Here is a 15,938-nt window from a genome sequence, read left to right on the forward strand (position 1 = left end):
CTTTATAGAGCGGCCAAGGGATCAAGGAGACGACACGCAGTGGCCTTCTCCGCGCTAGCGTGAAGCCAAGAGCGGCCACAGGCGCGTCTGGAACCGAGCAGAAGGACGCCGGCGGTGGGGCGGTGGTCGTGGTACTGTTCCACATAATTACAGAATTGTCATCCGTTTAAAAATCCAAATTACTCCCAAATTTGTATAACAACTCAAAAATATCCAAAAATAAAAGTTGCTCAAAATTCAAAGTTCTACAACTTTGCTTTTATAACCACCCCCTAATTCGGTCTACATTTTGAAATGAAATTTTGAATTCAAATGGGGACATTTAATGAATTGCGCCTTTTCAAATTACTTCAAATTTTTCATAACAACTTTGAAAACTCCAAAAACAAACTTTGTATAACTTGTCAAGCTCTACACTTTTACTTTTAGGCTCAACCCCAAAATATTCTTAGATTTTGAAATGAGTTTTCAGGATAGGATTTAAACACTGAAAATCAGGGTTTTCTTGAAAATTCAAATCCAAACCAAATTTTGAACTTGATTCAAACAATTCAATTCAACACATACCACATAAAGGTAAACTTGTTTTAGTGTATGCATATCAAAATTTTCACTAAATAACAAGTGCTTTGCAATGCATATGATGACATGGCAGGTTTTAGTATTTAAACACCCGAGGTGTTACACCTTTACAGATGAAAGAATTTCAGTTAAAAAACTTGAACAAGAACCAGCTACATGCATTATATATTTAGATGCATATATGCGCAACGACTTTATAAAAAATGTGTAATATGGCCATGTTCTTATTACCGCCGGTTGCTGCCGGTGGCCCCCTCGAGGTTTCGTAGCCCTTCAACGCCGCCGACGGCTCTGGAGCAGCGCGATGTGATGTTGATGGCTCATCGGCGTTGGCTTGACCACCTACATACATATAGCATAGTTAACTGAGCAAGTGAAATGGAGTGCCAGTAGTATGGTCTAGTAATCAGATCTGTTAATTTAACCAGTAACAGTGTTACTAATTAAATCGTCGAATGCATAATTCGTAGGCTTACCGGTGGCCAAGAGTAGCACAAGTAAGAGAGGGAGGAACAGAGCTAGCCATGGCTGCAGACCGATTGATCATTATGAGGAGGAAGAGAGCTGCGCTGATGTCTTCTTTTTCTTTTCTTTTCTTTTCTTTTTTTTTTTGAATCGTGAGCTGATGTCTATTGGAGTCACTCACTATGTGCGTCTATTTATATAGGCAGCCCTCGACAGTCAATGGTCAACACTAGTTGCATTGTTTATGGGATAAGATAAACATTACTACTACATCAGGGTGCATCATTGGCAGGAATTAATTCGTGCTATACTACAATAATCTACTATGCATTGCAGCATTGTTTGGCAGGAAACTAATGCCGACCATATGACTGTCACACCTTATATATGGATTTGCCACGCAAATTGCACCTGGTCTGGTCTGGTATGTTGCATCTTTAAGGCCTGTTCGGTTCCTGGGGATTGACGTCCCGGAACCGTTCCGGCCAGGAATGTTTATTTAAATTGTATGTAGTAGACTTCAGCAGGAATCGTTCCGGACAGTAACTACTCCAAACGAACGAGCCCTTAGTAGGATACATTAATGTCTGGCCCATTACAGCAGGTTAATATATAGTAGGCGCCACTTCATTTTGCTCATTTCATTGGACGCCAAAGGTTTAGGCAGTGAATAACTATATATTTTTCTAATTCTAATTTTAAGAGCAACTTTTAGGTAGACTTTAGATACTCCTATATATTCTGAACTTCTATCTAGACTCTGTTTGGATCCAAAGAGATAATAGTTATATGCTAATAATTAACTCATTAGATCCTAACAGGTCTAGCTAATAGTTTAGCTAATTGTTAACTGAATACCAAACTAACAACTATTTCATTAGCTGAACAAAACTATCTAATAGCAGCTAATATTAGTTGTGGTCTATTAGATAGCTAATAACTATTAGCAACTAATGGATCAAAAAGGCCCGATTGATAATAACATACCAGATCTAACTCCCGCATCTCTGGGCTGCTCGGGGCCTTTATTTCATTGGGCATATGCATGCACAACAAGGGCCCAAAAAAGGAATCGCATGGGTCGAACCACTTGTTGCTTTATAACAAAACATATATAAGGACCGTGTTTCCTCGTGAACACATGTCGTAGCTTTGTGTCACTACAGGAATCAATAGGTAAGCCGAATGTAAGAGTGCGGGCACTCTGCAAACAAGCTCTTTATCAAGTACTGAAAAAAATACTTAGTAAAATAATTGCACTCGGTAAATGAGGAAAAAACATCCGGCAAAGTTCGACACTTGGCAAACTAGAAAAAAAACACTCGGCAAAACTAGACACTCGGCAAAGAAATATGTTTGCCAAGTGTAATTGTCTGGTACTCGGCAAAGAAATATGTTTGCCAAGTGTAATTATTTGGCACTCGGCAAATAATTTCATTTTTTCTCTTCTGACCTTGAAACACGTTGATGAAAAGAAGGAAAAGAAAGAAAATAAAAAAAAAGTGTTTGCCGAGTGCCCCCGATCTGACACTCGGCAAAGATGTGGCATTGCCGAGTGTTCCGATCTGGCACTCGGCAAACTCACGACCTTATAAACTCGCCCGGCCGCCCCCTCCCTCTCCCGGCGCCTCCGCCCCCTCCCCTCCCTTCGTCTCCCACCCGCGCCCCCTCCCTCTCCTGCCGGCGCCGCCCCCTCCCATCCCTCTCCCGGCGCCGCCTCCTCTCCTCTCACGGCGGGCGCGGCCGGCGCGACCACGGCTAGGGGCAGCCAAGCGCGACCGGCGGGTGGATCTGCATGGTGGCGGAGGAGACGCGCGGCGAGGCGTAGCTCGCGGGCGGCATCGCGCCCTCCTCCCACATTGCGACGCGCACATCGGAGTCGGCATCGACCAGGAGCAGGCCTGCCCCGAACCCTATGGCGAGCGTGCGCGTCTGCTCCGGGACGGAGCCGCCGCCACCACCAGGAAGCCAACCCGCCTCGACGTCAACAGCCGCTGTCGCGCCTGGAGATCCGTAGCCGCGCCGTCATCTCCTCCCAATTCTCTTCTTCAGGTCCGGCAGCAGCCACTCCTCCCGGACCTGCAGAAGCCGCCGTCGCAAGCTGTTGCTCCCTCCCCCTCTACGTCGGACACGAACAGGCAGCGAGCTGGCCACTGCCGCGGTGGGTAAGCTACGAGCGGGCCAGGACCGCGCCCTGCCGGCCGGCTCCTCGCCTTGGCCACAGGCGGCGGGCGTGGTGGCGGCGGCGGCGGGGGGGGGGGGAGTGGGGCTTTTTTATATTTTTTGAAAAGTCTTTGCCGAGTGTCGCTCGGCGAAATAACGTTTGCCGACTCTGTGTACGCCGAGTGCCGTAACACTTGGTAAAGGCTTTGCCGAGTGTTTTTTGAGCTTCGCCGTGTGCCGTGGACATACGGCAAACCTAGGCATTCCGGTATTTGCTTTCCTTAATTCGTACAACGAAACTTTGGCCAGACAGGCATTATTCCGCAATTGCGGAGTACATGATGTGGGCTGGCCCGGACATCTCTAACGGCCCAGGTCCAGCTAGAGCCCTTTCTTTCCTTCCTGTGTTCGCTCACGCGTCCGACTGGACAAATAAAAACGATCATGCATGCATAATCATATGTGTTATGTGCATGGGATTGGGATCCGATCCGAGTTAACGAAGGCCTAATCCGATAGGATTCCTACGGTGCTAGGGTTTTAGTCGCCTACGTATACATACGGCTCCGGTACGATCTCTCCTTCTCTATATATATACATATACGTAGCAGACAAGTTGCCCTCATCTGGTGCTCCCTAGCTAGCTACGCCACCTTAATTAGCCAGATCGCGCGCGCAAGCTCTTCGTCGTCGACGCTCGTGGCATCTAGCTAGACCGGAGGCCGGCAGGGAGCATCGGCATCCACCACACCGGCGCCGGCGGCCATGTCGGGCTCAAGGCGCCCAAGAAGGAGTACGATGAGGTATGCCCGGGTCTCACCAGTGCCGGGTCGCCCTAGCTACTATACTAGCAGCATGCAGCTTGCATTGACAGAGTTGTGGCTTTCGTTTAATTTGTGGGCGCGTCACGCGTGCAGACTGATCTGGAGAACCAGAGGAAGAAGAGGGAGGAGGAGAAGGCGCTCAAGGAGCTGAGGGCAAAGGCGGCGCAGAAGGGCCCGCTCGGAGGCGCCGGGCTCAAGAATAGCAGCGGCAAGAAATGAGATACCTATAGCTAGCGAGCTACTGTAATTCTCTTCAGTGATTTTATTTTATCTGCACCAGCAGTTTAGTTGATCGATCGACGTCGACGTACATGAACTAGGTGTCGCATTGTGAGTTTTGTGACTTATTGAAACTTGTCTTTGTGTCCTGATGCTGAAAGTTTTCTTCAGTTTGGTTCGTTTCCCGAACGTGCTTTTTATGAAGATGGGAGTTAGGGGTCAAGAACCATTCCAGCTGATCAATTGTTATACAAATTATTGTTATATATACAAATTAGTCAATCATTCCAGCTAGGAATCGATCGTTCCAGTGAACTGTTCTTAGACAACCGAACAAGCCATAATGAATCTTAGCCTGTGAAGATTGTCAAAACATAAGCTTGTGGGATATAGCCCACACCTAATTTCAGACCGGTTAATATTCTAGGAGAAGTAGAGGCAAGGGAACAAGATCCTATATGAATGAAATAATAAATGTATTTAGAATAGGAGTACTCTTAGAATATCTTAATTAGTCCAACAAGCAAGTCCATTTTAGTTTTTTAACTAATGAGGTCTATGATCGGCCATCATATTAGCAATATAAACTTAGTGCACAAAAACAATGAAAGTGTAGCTTAGCAACTAGACGGTTTTTCATTAGTTAAAGGGTAAAGTACACTTTACAACCCTCAACTTGCGCCAAAGTTCGATTTTCAACCTTCAACTCTAAAACCGGTCAAGAAACACCCTTCAACTATCAAAACCGGACGAATTTGGTCCTCGGCCGGTTTCAAAAGCGGTTTTCTATTTTCGGGAGACGCCGAAATTTTAAATTATTTTTTTGAGCATCTTAACGTCCTCAAATGAAAAAACTCAAAACTACAAAGTTGTAGATCTCATTGAGGTCTACAATTTACATATAAAAATTATCTTCATCCGACATCGTATCGAAGGGTTTTCTATTTTTTGAAATTTGAGTCTCATCACGCGACAAAATATGGTGCTGAAATTTTATATTATTTTTTCGAGCATCTTACTTTCCTCAAATGAAAAAAATTAAAACTATAAAGTTGTAGATCTCATCGAGGTCTACAATTTACATATAAAAATTATCTTCATCCGACATCGTATTGAAAGGTTTTCTATTTTTTGAAATTTGAGTCTCATCACGCGACAAAACAGTTTTGTCGCGTGATGAGACTCAAATTTCAAAAAATAGAAAACCCTTCAATACGATGTCGGATGAAGATCATTTTTATATGTAAATTGTAGACCTCGATGAGATCTACAACTTTATAGTTTTAATTTGTTTCATTTGAGAACAGTAAGATGCTCAAAAAAATAATATAAAATTTCAGCACCATATTTTGTCTCGTGATGAGACTCAAATTTCAAAAAATAGAAAACCCTTCGATACGATGTCGGATGAAGATAATTTTTATATGTAAATTGTAGATCTCAATGAGATCTACAACTTTATAGTTTTAAGTTTTTTCATTTGAGGACGTTAAGATGCTCAAAAAAATAATTTAAAATTTCGGCGCCTCCCGAAAATAGAAAACCGCTTTTGAAACCGGCCGAGAACCAAATTCGTCCGGTTTTGATAGTTGGAGGGTGTTTCTTGACCGGTTTCATAGTTGAAGGTTGAAAATCGAACTTTGGTGCAAGTTGAGGGTTGTAAAGTGTACTTTACCCTTAGTTAAAAGAGAAATAAATAGAATTAATAGGCTTCCAAATTTAAGCAGAGAGGGTTTGAATCTAGATGGTTGGGTGCACGACCACGACCACACCTCTTATAACAAATGAAATCTGTGCATTTGTAACTCATGTAAATCTTTTCTTTTATGTTTTTATGACAATGGCCTGAAAGTCTGGGGTCCCCATGCATTGTTCGGCTAACCAAACCCAAAGCTGCAACTCAATCATCCCACTGGCCACCATAGGCAATAACGAATGAGGAACCCAAAATCTCACCATCCATGCACGGGCACCAACGGGGTAGAGCTAAAGCAAATTTGAAGGAGGTGTGCTTATCATGTGTGTGCATATATAGATTTTATCGTGAGTATGTGAATATAGTGAAAAATTAGCTACAGTTATTGTTTTTTAGTCGGTGCCGCATCCACGAGTCACTATATATATAGCAAACAAACATCTGGGGAACCGCGCTTTATTTGCCAGAGCTAGCCGAACAAAACGACTGGGCCCGTTCAGGCAAAGGCCCTCAACGGATGTTACCTAGGCCGATATCAGTAGGCGAGGGTAGGCCCGTTTACTCGACCTGTGGCCATGCGTTACAAATGGCGAGCAGGCAGGATTTCTTTTTGTATTTTTAACCTTTTTTTAAAACAAATTCTAAATCTAACATGTTACTTTTTTATTTTCAAATCTAACACTTTTGGCCGCGCCAAAGTCCGTGGCGCGGCCAAAACACGCTGCCGCGCCACATGCATCGGCGCGGTACGATCTGCCACGTCGGACAGCGATTTTCACGTGGAAATCTTTGCCGCGCCACTGCCATTGGCGCGGCAAGGCGCAAACTTAGAAAAATGGTATCCTTTTCATACAATCTTGAATAAATATGATCTTTATATGAAAATTATAGCTCTCAACGAGATCTACAACTTTCTTGTTTTGAGGTTTTTCATTTGAGGTGGTTAAGATGCTCAAAAAAATTAAATAAAGTTTTAGCAGTATATTAATCGCATACAAGCGCTGCTGTCTTGGAAAAAACATATCGTTCTTATATGGTGTCAAATGAAGATACTTTATATATGAAAGTTGTAGCCCTCGATGGGATCTACAAATTTCTAGTTTTGAGTTTTTGCATTTGAGATAATTTATATACTCAAGAAAAATAATATAAAGTTTCAGGATCGTTTAATCGCGTACAAGCACTTGTCGTCTTGGAAAAATCATATCTTTCTTATATGGTGTCAAATGAAGATACTTTTTATATGAAAGTTATAGTACTTGGTGAGATCTATAAATTTATAGTTTTGGGTTTTTACATTTGAGATCATTAAGATGCTGAAAAAAATATTATAAAGTTTCAGCATCGTATTAATCGTATACAAGCACTTATCGTTTTGGAAAAATCATATATTTCTTATATAGTGTCAAATGGAGATACTTTCTATATGAAAGTTATAGCTCTCGATGGGATCTACAAATTTATAGTTTTGGGTTTTTACATTTGATATCATTAAGATGCTTAAAAATAATAGAAAATTTTAGCATCATATTAATCTCGTACAAGCACTTGTCGTCTTGGAAAAATCATATCTTTCTTATACGGTGTCAATTGGAGATACTTTCCAAATAAAAGTTGTAGCTTTTGGTGGGATCTACAACTTTATATATAATTTTAAGTTTTTTCATTTAAGGTCGTTATCTTGGGCGCACGACATGACTATGCATGTTTAAAATAAAGTTGAACAAGTGTTAAATTCCCACGCAGCACTGTCGTGCTACGTGACAAGCTCGAGTTCACAATTCAAATTCTACCTAAAGAAATTTAGATCAAATAAATTATTGAGCTTCCTGGGACGAGTCTAGTTCACCACCTGAAAGTTCGAGAAGATCTACAACTTTATAGTTTGATTTTTCCATTTGAGGTAATTAAGATGCTAAACAATAATATAAAGTTTTAGCAATATATTAAATATGCACTTGAGCTTAACGCCTCATAAAAATCTTTTCTGGTGCGTGCCACACATGCTTTGACCATTAGTTAAAGAGAAAAGTACCCTTTGTTAGGTACAAGAAAATATGAAAAGAGAATACGGTTACACTAAGAGATAAAAGGAATATGTTAAGGTCATAGTTTGATTTCTAAGTTTATTAGATCTCGCCAATTTTATAATTAACGATGTCTATTGTTGCGTAACCTTTTTTCACCATCTTTGCATAAAACTTTTATGCGAAGCGAAGACGAAACTGTAGTGAGATAGTAATAGTATGTGACTAAACTATCTACCATCAGCATAACAAATCAATCATCTTCATCCGTTCTTTAGTACTTGAATTCCTGAGTTGACTTTCAATTACACTACACCACAACACCGAGATTGACGATGCACAATCTGACGCTAAAAGTGGATATAGCGACAAAAAGTTATAGCGACAAATTTGTGCTGACGGCGTAAGTGCTGTCGCTAAAACTCTTTAGCGACAGACACCACTTTTAGCGACAGCTCATCTTTTGGTCTAAATATTTATAGCGACAAATAGTCTGCTGTTAGTCTTTAGCAACAGACAGCCCGCTGCTAGTCTTTAGCGACAGATAGTCTGCTGCTACATATAGTTTTACCGACAGATGATCCACCGAGATAGTTTTAAATGGTTAAAAAAATAAAAAAATTGATCTGTCAACAATTATTACAAATGTCACACTGAGCTTTGAAAGTTCATTCAGCAGATACACGGCTAGAATTCAACTTCAATAAAGATACATGCATTTTCACAAATTTGACCAAAAGTTTACAGTAGCCCACATAGGTAAGCTCACCATCACATCTACCTCCTCTGGCTAGAACAGATAATCCATCCTTTCTATACATGCCACGAACCACACTAATTATATCTTCACGTCCCGGCTGTCTATAAGCACAAAATGGTTTCAAGACCGTCTTATCAAACTTTTTGGTCTATTTACTTGGTACAAGACATCTACAGGATAATGTTTCTCATCTTTGAATTCACTCATTAGACTAGAAAATTAAATAGAAAAAATTATAAAGACAATAAAGCAAAATTCAGCCCACTAATAATGTTCAGTTACAGCTCACATGGTTTAGAGACTGAACACTGTACGCCTTTTGATCACCGAAGGAAGCATAAACATGTTGGTAAGCTAATGAAAGGACTAGTGCTAATCTTCTGATAGCTAAGGAAATGAACGCTAACTAATTAACTAGCTAATGAAAGCTATTAACATGTGGAAAAATAAACCCAGAGCAACACTAATTATATCTTCACAGCCTTCTCTTTTCATGTTTCCTATTTAATCACTAAAAAGTATGTTGATTCAGCCAAAGGGGAGGTCATCAGATCCATGCAAGAAGAAAGATCCACACAAGAAGAAAGGGGAGGCTTCAAGGGAGGGATGAGGACATGCAATTACCTCGCAGTATGACAAACTAACCTCCACTTGGGGTTTATAAAATTTCAGATCCAAGCATATGTCAAGTTTATAAAATTTCAGTGAATTAAATACTCATGTGCATACAGACTGCATATGCAAAAGAACATACTGCTACCAACAAAGAAGCTAATTCAATGCAAAACCGAGACAAGCAACATGAGTTCAAAATAAACAACAAGTATTAATTAAATAATTATGGAATGGTGGCCGATATGTAACAAAGGTCTATCTTGTAATTAATTGATTATGCAAAACCGAGACAAGTTTGTTGCTTATTTTCAGTACTAAAAAAATGAAACAGTAAGGTCTGCACCAATCTCAAAATGCTTGCACCTCTGGGGGCACGGGAACCATGAAAGATTGAGACATACTTGATTCAACAGCATGTTTAGCATAGGAAAAATGAGACAGTACCTTGACCGGATGATGTGAGTAGTGCTTGCAGCTCTGGCGCTGCAGCTTCAGCATAATCTGAACATTTGTCATATCCCAAACTGTGCAGCCAACAGGCATTTAGAATTCGCAGTTATTTTTAGATATACATGTTGGCATCAAAACAGACAAAAGTATAAATGATTGATAGATCAATTGTATAACCACATAGATATAAGTTGGGAAAGGAAATTGAAAACTCAAATCGGAGCTTATAAGTCCTCCGAACCATTAAGCATTTGAACAAATAATCAGCTAACAAGTTGCGAGATTCTACAACAATTAAGAAACACAATGCCCTCAGCCTCTCACTCACCAGTCCTTTGAAAATGCCCTCACTCACCTGAATTTTTAAGCTGATGACACTTTTAGACCTCGAAACTTTGAACCTGCAAATGGAAAATAAGACCATTAAGTATGTAAAAAAACAAAGGAGCCACTACGGCAGAGCGGGAGGAGCAATGCAAGAATAGTATGTGACTAGGCCATCAAATGCTAATTATTCACTAGTGTAGAATAAAAGGAATTGTGAAGCAGCATTGTAGAAATTGTGACTGCAACATAGCTGTGTTATAGACCAAGTAGAGAAATAATATACACACAAACTCACAAGCATAAAGACTCAGAAAAATACTTGTAATATAATTGTGTGCCTACATGCATGGTGGTGCTCAAAAATCAAAATTGTGAGTTAGCATGTAAGTTTTACTTTAGATGTAAGGGTGTCATAGTAGTTTTTCTGTGCCTCTGGTGACCTTGCAAGAGCAACTGGAGCACTGATACAATATGAAACTGCACATATTGGGTACAGATTCAGATCTTTATGTTTTTCTGCAGCCCTCTGTAGAAGTGTAGAGGTATAAGAGTGTCTGAAAAAGTCAAGCGGATAGACAAATATGTGAACCCTAAATACTGATAGTTTACGGATAAGTAAAAGCAATAATTATTAAGGAGCAGTCTAGTCAGCAGTAGATGCAGGAAACGCTGACAGATTGTCACATTTTATTTATGGAGCTGTAATCCAGAAAAAGATATAATTTCTTTAAACTAAAACATGCTCTAGCACCAGCTATATTGTAGCCAAAAGAACACAAAGCTATATGTGTGATGAGCAGGTACAACATGTTTAAACTAGCCCAAATTAAATTGTTAACTAACAAGTCAAATTAACAGCTATATTGTAGCTAAAAGAACACACAAAGCTATTGATTTCCATCTCAGCTGATTCCAGCCAAAGCTTGAGCCCATTTTTTATGTACCATCGAAAATTCCATAGCAACTAAAAATCAATAAGCAGCAAGCATATTTAAACTAAAAAGGCATGGTCCTGGTTTCAAGTAGAGACAAGACTGGTGCACAAGCAAATGCTCTCGGCTCTGCTCTCTACAAATGAGTCAAACATTTATTTATGTTGATCATGCTCAAATAAATAGAACAAAAATTAACTATAAGACTTGTAAAGGTGCTGGTATAAAAATTTTCTATGGCATGTCTCTTTATATTGCTAGAAGCAAAATTCATGGCATATTGGAAGCAGCAGGCTAGCAGCGTATGAGCTCAGCAGCAAAATTCACTGAAGTTATGTTGGCTAGTCAAGCAACAAAACCTCATGACAGTAAATTGGTCAAAATACATGTAAATCACTGAAGCTGTTACAAGCATATGAGCACATCCGCGACCTGATACTAGTGCAGATGTATATACTGCATGGCATCTATCATCAAGCATTGAACAGCAGTGACAAGATTGACCATCTCCACATGAATGATTCATGTTGTTCCAGATTGGGCTAAACAGGTTGTCCGGCTTGAAGGTTAGATGTATATACCTGCAGCATTGGAAGGCGGAGGCATGGAATCCAGCTGGGAGAAGAAATCAAAACCCATGGCATTGGCGTTGTCCTCCTCTGGATCCATGAATCCTGGGACCCCAAACCCACTCGACGATGACGGATCCATGGCCAGGGCGTGGCAGCGGCACACCGGGAGAAAGAGGCAAGGGCGGATCAGGAGCCGCCAGGCGTCAGGTGCGGGTTCTGGCGTCGAGGTCGCCCTTCTCGTCTTCTCCCCCGCCGGCAAGCTTGTACGATGTGGTGGCACGGCGAGATGTGGCACCGTCGGGCGGGGGCTTTGGGGGTGGGCGAGGCGCTGTCGAAGCAGAGGGCCGGGCGGCGTTGTCGCGGGCAGCAGGCGGCGCGGGGAGCTATGAGGGCGTGCGGCGCGGGGAGATCTGAGGGCGGGCCGGGAGCGGGGGGATTTGGGGTGGGTGGTGCGGGATTTGGGAGGGAGAGGGCGCGCGGTCGAGCAGGATGAAGAGACCGGCGACGCATTGGAATCGGAGGTGAGGGGGAGAGAGGGGAACGCGGCGGGAGAGGGTGCTTCTCTGAAATTGGGATTCGAGGGAGGGAAGAATGGACGTAGACGTCGGAGACACTGGAATTGAATCGGGACCAATACAAAATCAGACCCAGTATTGAAAATAAACTAAATACCAAATCCCCTATTTTGATGTAGATGAATTTTCATCGAGTGACGCATCAAATGCCAATTCCTGTTTGGATGTACATAATCGAGGAATTCCCTGTCTTTTTCCCCAATCAGCCAATCCCCAGCTCCATACCACCCTTAAGGGCTACTTTGGAAGCACAGAATCCCGCCAGGTTCCCTGTAGTTTCCCCGGGCCAGGAAAACGCAGGGCAAGCTCTCCTGCGCCAATGCCTTGTGCCCCTTGGAAGCCCACGAAACGCGGAACTGCAGCCCCATCCCTTCGTTTTCCACGGGACAGGAAGCCACGAGTCATCAAGCCGGGAGCGCTTCCCCGCCCGCTGTTTCACGAGTCGCGACGTATCGCTTCTTCTTCCCGACTCCGCCTCGGTTGAGACTTGAGACCGCCCCATCCGCCGTCGTCACTATGGAGGCATGGATCGTCCCTTTGTCGTCGCCACCGCTGGTTCTCCTCTACGAGCACCTCCGCCTCCGCATGGTGAGTCCCGAACCTCCTCCTCCATCCGCACCTCCCTGCCTCTGCTAGGGTTTCTTCTCTCTGTTCCTCTCACTGGCCCTTGTAGATCCAGGTTTGGGCTGCAGCTGGTTGTTTGTGTGTTGAGGCGGAGGAACTAGGGCAGCGCGTTTTAGCGATGGCGCTCAGGGATGAGCAGGTGAAGGCGTGAAGCAGCTGTATGGCAGAGCAGACTGCTGCGCCGGTGCTAACTGAACTCAAGTTCAGTCATAATTAATCTCACTCAATTATCCCCCTCCGATCTCTTGATTTCATGTGTAAATGATTTAGTCGGCTTTAACAAAAGTTATTCCTGGTACAATGAGCTACTATATTGGTCTAAGGATCAATGGTGAATTATCAACAGTTTGTAAGATATAAGGTCCTAAAGTTTGGTAAATTTGGTGTAGAATTAATAATTCAAGATTCAACTTTAGAATTAGCAAAATGTTGTCTCTTGGCAAATTTGAATGTCTTCGAAACTATTGATCGCCATATGCTAGCTAACCTAAAAAAATGCCATTTGATATACCAGGATTGATACTATAGATTTGTTCAAATTTTCCAGACATGTTATTCCTAAAACTGCTTCCAGACTAAACTTCCAAAACTGAATGTAAAATTTATTTTCAGAGTCACAGGTACATTGTTCATAGTTGCTGGTTTTTGGTCAAACTTTAACTGTGCCACACAAAATTTCTTTCAATCCTATATGTGTGTGGTCCATACAACCTTATGCAAAACTGTTCTGTTCCTGATCTATATATCTACCTTACTTGCTAAAGCACATATCTGAATTAGTTTTTGAACTGGTAGATCAAGGAGCTCAAAGGTTACTTAAAAAAATGTTTTCTGATATGAACTTCATAGTTCAGAACTAAGTTTCAGAGATGTGTCATCCAGTGATTAATTTCAGGATAGCTGTTCAGGATTAAATGATTTACTGCTAGCATTTTGCGATTCAATGTCACTCAATTATTATCAGATCGAATTGGAATCTAACTTCATTTCTTCCTGATGCGTTTAGTAATTTAGATGACACTGATTGTTCATTCATATTTCAATGCAGAAGCACTTACATGTGTCTCGTTTCTGTCCACTATAGACCTGCAGAAAGCTTTGTGAAAAGTTTGTTTCGATTCATCGACAGGTGCCGCGCAGGCTGTAGGTAAGTTTATTTAGATTCCCATCTTCCTACCTGTCTTTGGTACTTTAGATGTATCAGATCGATCAGTTTAATTGTTGTCTACTTACTCTACTGTCAGGAGATAGTGGTGTTAGAGATTAGTGATTAGTTCGGTCGCATAAGAATAATATTTTTGCCCATGTGATCTAGTCGAGTGAAAACATTGGAGAGGTGCCGCTGAAAAAGCACCATAGTCATTGTCATTTAGTAACTCTTTTCTTTCAGAACTGATTCATGGTCAGTAGTAGCAGCTGGGTATTGTAATTAGTGCACGGAATTTCAGTAGTAGCTAGTCACTACAGACCTACAGTCATCACTCACACCTAATACTGAGACTGATTTGAGAAAAGTAGGTTGGTGTGGTGGATGAAGCGTGAAGCACTTTCTTCTGTATATATTTGGTTGGTGAGATCAAACTACAATTGACATTGCAATCTGCCATGCAGAACATGATGGATGGGCACCATCAGCTCGCTATGATGCAGCAGCAGCATGAGAACCACGGCCAGCAGAGGACCAAAAAAACTTAAGCTTCTCTATCCGTCATGGTCTTTGTCAAACACTATACTATGCTGCTGAATGTTCTCTTCAATGAGGTAAGCAACCTCTTCCTGTCGTCAGATCTACCAGTTTTTGAATTGGTCTTTGTCAAACACTATACTTTAGATGTATCAGATCTACCAGTTTTCGAACAGGTAGATCAAGGAGCTCAAAGGTTACTTACTAAATTGTTCTCTGGTTTCCTTCATTCTTGAATGTTTACAATTGTCATTTGTTCATTCAGTAAAAGATACTTGTCTTACCAACGTGACTGGAATTAAAAGTGTAAATGCTGGTGCACATATCTTGTTCTTGCTTCTCTCACTGATTTGGTTGCTCTCATAGCCTCTCATGCAATTGGAAACTGCAGTGTAAGATGTATTCACGATGATTCAGAAGGACATCCTCAAGTTGCAGGTGAGTTTGTTGTTGATACACAAGTCTATCCTTTCCGGCTAATTTTGTTTTGTGGTCGCACAAAATGTTCAGACTTTTAGCCTGTCATTTTGTCTGACTTTTACTAACAAGTTCTTAGTTTGCAACAGGCAGCGTGGGCCAGCAACAACTTGTATTTGAAACTAGAGGTCAACATGAAAGCTAAAGACCCATGGAATTATTGACGATAACTTGTAAATTTGTTTAGAAATTACGAAAGTTTGTGTTTCATTCTTAAGTTCATTATTACTACTAAATTAGGAACTAAGGTGCATAAATTCAGCTGAGGTGTCACTCATGAGTTTATTGGGGAGCTATTTAATTGTTATGCACGTTTGGATTAAGGAAATATATTTTAAAGTAATAACATTTTTTTTGTTTCTTTATTTTGTTTTCAGAATGTTTCTGTGAACTGGGTTTCAGTGTTTATTTGGAATTCAAAACATTGCGCAATTTACACTACACGCTTAGAATAAGTAAGCTTAGTCAATGGCCATAGTAAACATGCAAGTTGTATACATTGATTAACATTATATAACTTACGGCAGGCCAGCCCACACGCTGCTACCTTGTCAAACTCAAACCTGCAATTCTGCACCCCGGCCGTACCTACACCCTGCTTCCAAACGATGACATGAACTGGGGGAAGAACGGGGAATGGCTCCCGGGGAAACGTTCGTCCAATTATTTCCCCGTAGCGGATTCCGTACCCTGGGCAAATCGGCCCTGAGTTGCCAAAGTAGCCCTAACTGTGCCCGCCACCACCCCAGCTCCATCCCACCTTTCCCTCGCTGTTGCCAGAGAGCGTTGCTGCCGGGAAGCCCGCGCGGCCCCCTGGGACGGCAGCGGCGAGGCTCTTCGCGAAGGCAGGTCACGAGCCCTCTGTGTGGGGAACAAGCTCGGCGGCCAGGCGCTCCTCTTCCCAGTCTCCGGCAAACACCGAGGCCAGCGAGGCGGATCCGGCCTC

General features: G+C 42.1%; 1 long non-coding RNA gene across 1 annotated transcript; it reads right to left on the minus strand.

Annotated features, from left to right (window-relative positions):
* Positions 1–8,637: 8,637 nt before the first annotated feature.
* On the minus strand, positions 8,638–12,330 carry LOC136471147 (uncharacterized). Its single transcript, XR_010761944.1, has 4 exons — positions 11,642–12,330; positions 10,523–10,682; positions 10,157–10,202; positions 8,638–9,875 (listed from the first exon to the last, which is right to left on the minus strand). It is a non-coding gene; the product is annotated as an uncharacterized lncRNA (long non-coding RNA).
* Positions 12,331–15,938: the final 3,608 nt, after the last annotated feature.

Source organism: Miscanthus floridulus, chromosome 8 (assembly GCF_019320115.1).
Source record: "Miscanthus floridulus cultivar M001 chromosome 8, ASM1932011v1, whole genome shotgun sequence".
Taxonomy (NCBI): domain Eukaryota; kingdom Viridiplantae; phylum Streptophyta; class Magnoliopsida; order Poales; family Poaceae; genus Miscanthus; species Miscanthus floridulus.